The sequence below is a fragment of the Egretta garzetta genome, unplaced genomic scaffold (assembly GCF_000687185.1).
Source record: "Egretta garzetta isolate BGI_Z169 unplaced genomic scaffold, ASM68718v1 scaffold27, whole genome shotgun sequence".
In the NCBI taxonomy this organism is placed as follows: domain Eukaryota; kingdom Metazoa; phylum Chordata; class Aves; order Pelecaniformes; family Ardeidae; genus Egretta; species Egretta garzetta.
Window position 1 is genome coordinate 2,520,967 of NW_009260400.1, and position 3,462 is coordinate 2,524,428.

General features: G+C 67.6%; 1 protein-coding gene across 1 annotated transcript in view; it reads right to left on the reverse strand.

Moving 5' to 3' along the window:
• The window catches only part of RIPOR1 (RHO family interacting cell polarization regulator 1), a 17,668-nt gene that overhangs the window by 12,288 nt on the left and 1,918 nt on the right, over positions 1-3,462 (reverse strand). The window lies entirely within an intron of this gene.

Sequence of the window (3,462 nt, forward strand, 5' to 3'; positions counted from 1 at the left end):
GCCGGTCGGCGCCCAGGCCCGGGGCGGGAGCGGCACCCACAGACCAGGGTGGCTATGGCACCTGTGGGCTGGGAGCCTTCCCTCCCTCTCAGGCCAGGGACGCTCCCGGTGGCACCAGGGATGCCGGTCCCGTGCTGCCCCCAGCGATGGTGCCGGTGCCCTGCCAGCTCCGGACACCGTGAGCACTCAGTGGGGACAGACAGATGGCTGTGTCCCAGCTTGGCCCCCACAGGAAGAGGCTGATGCCCAGCGCCTACCATGGCCCTTCCCAGACACGACCGTGACAAGCCCTCTGCTGTGCCCCAGCCTGGCACCTCCTCCCGAGCCCCGCTTGTCCCATGTCCCGCTGTCGCCTGTGCCGCCCCACAGGGGCAGGAAGGGCGCGGGGCCGGACCCAGCCGCCCAGCCCTTCACCGTCTCTGCGCTCACTTCCGCTCTTTCCAGCAACCAGGAGGGAAACCCACAGGCAACAAAGTGCTTTGGAAAGTCCCCGGGTTTGCCAGGAGCTCTGCGTTGGGGAAGGAAAGGCCAAGCCATTCCCTGCCGGACCCTGGAAAGTCCGCGCGGGCAGCACGTGTCCAGCCCCACAGCTGCCACAGCCCTGCCCTCTGCAATGGGCAGCGCCAGAGATGGTGCCAGGAGCCCCAGGAATGCTGCTTGTCCCCGTGGTGGTCGGCACAGTCGATGCCAGCCAGGACAGAGCAGATTTCTGAGTCTCGGGACCTGGCTGTGGTTGCCGCTCCACATTGCGGGGAGCATCACTGCAGCCCTGGCCAGGGCTCGGGGTGGGGAGCCCAAAGCACAAGGCAAGAGCAGGGGAGCCCAGGGCTCCTCCAGGCCCTGCCACCCCCAGCAGTGCCAGCTGGGCACATGGAGGAGCTCAGCTGCAGGGCAGGAACAGGGCAGAAGCTGATGGATGCTCCCCTTTGTCCCAGCCACTGCTGACACCAGCTTGGTCCCCTCTGTCCTTGCCAGCCCCCAGAGCCGAGCCAGGAGCTGCCAGGGACAAGCCCACACAGTGCCCGGTGGTCACACACCCTGCCAGGGAACCCCAGCAGGGCTCCAGGGACGCACAGCTTGGCAGACGGGGCTAGAGGCACCTCCCCATGCCCTAAGGGGCTTACTCTGCCTTTCCTCCTGCCCCCAGCATGGCCGGCAGTGACACCCCAGCCCCAGCAGCACCAGGGACGGCACAGGGACGCGGGCGCCGCTGGGGTGTCCTGCTGCCATCCCTGCTTCTTCCCCCGGCGCAATGGAGCAGCCCAGGAGCCCAGCTCACACCGGCCCCGCGCATGGCACACACCCAGCTGGGGTGTGCAGTCCCGGCGTGCTGCCTTCCCCACCACCCCGCATCCCACGCTGTCACCTCCCCGCACGCCAGGCCGGGGCCAGGCACTCGCAGCGCCCGGGATGAGCCGGGGCCCTCTGGAGTCAAAGCCAGCCACTGCCAATAACCTTTGTCCCAGCGGAGCCGGGATGCCGCAGGTCCATCTGGATCCCCCTTTTGGCACTTGGGTCCCAACCCAGGACCACAGAGCCACTCTGCAGGTCCCACCACGCTGCCTCGCCGTTATCTCCGTGCCAGTCCTTCCAGTTTCCAGGACAACACTGTCCCAATTAAGCTCATTAGGAGGAGCTGTAATCCCTGGCAGCCCGGCTGACCTGCAGGGCCTGGGCAGATTACCCTCTGCAGAGCTCTTTAATCTGCTCCCCGCTGTGTGACCAAGGCCCATGGTGCTTGGCTGCCCCAGCTGGGTGTTACAAGGCTCATCTATAGGGAAAGCACCCACCACCCCTATGGTGAGCTCTCCACGCCATGGGGCAGGTCACAGCTCCCACGGGGTGAGCACGGCCCTGGCCAGCCCGTCCTTCTCCAGCTCGTGATGCCATCTGGGGGCTCTGCGGGGCTCCAAGGAGGGGCACCCATGCAGGAGCCTCCACCGGGGGGAAGGATGCTGAGGGTGCTGCAGGGGACCGGTGCCCCAGCATAGCTCCCCAGGAGATTCCGAGTGACCCCCAGCCGCTCACCTAGGCGCCTTGGAGGCTCCAGCAGGTACCTGCACCGCGCTGGGTTGCGCTCCGAGACACCCGAGGCTCCTGCAGCAGCACAGGGAGCGCTGCCATGAGCGGTGGCCGCCGACTGGACCACGTCCCTGTGCTCCAGCCCAGGCACCCAGCTCTCCCCCAAACCTCCCCTCCACGCACTGTGCCAGACCGCCGGCAGGATGGGTGCAGACCTGAGCAGGCAGCAAGGGACAGCGCAACCCCAGCACTTGCTGCCAGCCGGCCCAGCAACCGGCCCCAGGCACCCCCAGGTCCAGCCTGTCTGCTGCAGTGCCCTGCGTCCCCATGCCTGGCACCCTGCAGCTCAGCTCCTCTGCCAGGACCCCAAACCTCTTTCAAGGAGGGGGAGAACGTGCCCCCGCTCTGCAGGAGCGATGCCCTGGCAGCCCCAGGGATGCTCGAGCCCGGCACAGGTGGGCAGGCAGCTGGGTGCCAGAGGGCAGCGCTGCCTGCATCGGGCAGGGCGTGGGGTCTCTGCTCCTGGCACGCTCGGCTCAGGAGGACGAAGGAAAAAACCCCGGCGTGGTACATTCCTGACATTATCGAGATAAGAGGTACCTGGTACTGCGGCGGCATGGCCAGGCCCGACGGGGAGCGGAGCCCAGAGCACGCGTGGAAGGGGCAGCTGGGGCGGTGAGCCCCGCACCAGGCTTACCGGCAGGCTAGCACCGCGCAGAGCACCGGCATGCTCGTGTCCCTGCCGCGCGCTGAGCCCCAAGCACATCCCTCCCTCTCCGGAGAGGGAGCCGCAGAGGTCCTGCCCCAAAGGTCCAGGCCCTGCCAGCCCCTTGCCCTTAATTAGGGCGTTGGTGCCAATGATGCCGCCTCCCGACCAAGCTTTTCACCTTGCCGTGCCTGTGCCGCGCACCGCCCGCACCTCCTGGCGTAGGAAACACAATCCTGGGAGTCTGCCTGTCTGTCCGTCTGTCTGTCCCCAGCCAGCGCTGCCTGCAGGCGGTGGCCGAGAGGGCAGAGCAGCCAGATGTGAGCAGCTGGGTGGGCAGCACGGCGAGGGGTGCTGGAGCCCACGCCGGGGCTCTCCAGCCCGGCCGCCGGCTCCCCTCCCCACGCCCCGGTGCTCTGGAGATGATTGGGATCCCAAGAATGCTGGTCTGAGCGGTGGAGGGGGCAGTCCGACCGGCTGGGTTGGTCCCAGCTGGTTTCTGTTTCCGACACTCAGACACCAGCCTCAGGTCGCTCCGGCGGGTTTATCAACACTGCCCCGGATGGAGACGCCCCAAACTGGCTCCCCCCCAAATCCCCAGCCCCGCAGCCCCGGCAGCTGGGGGTGCTCTGACCACCATCTCTGGTAATGGCACTTACTGGCGGCCAGAAAAGCCCAAGGGGGCCAAGCCAGCACCCCTGGCCTCGGGGAGGGGCACCCACAGCCACCCCAGG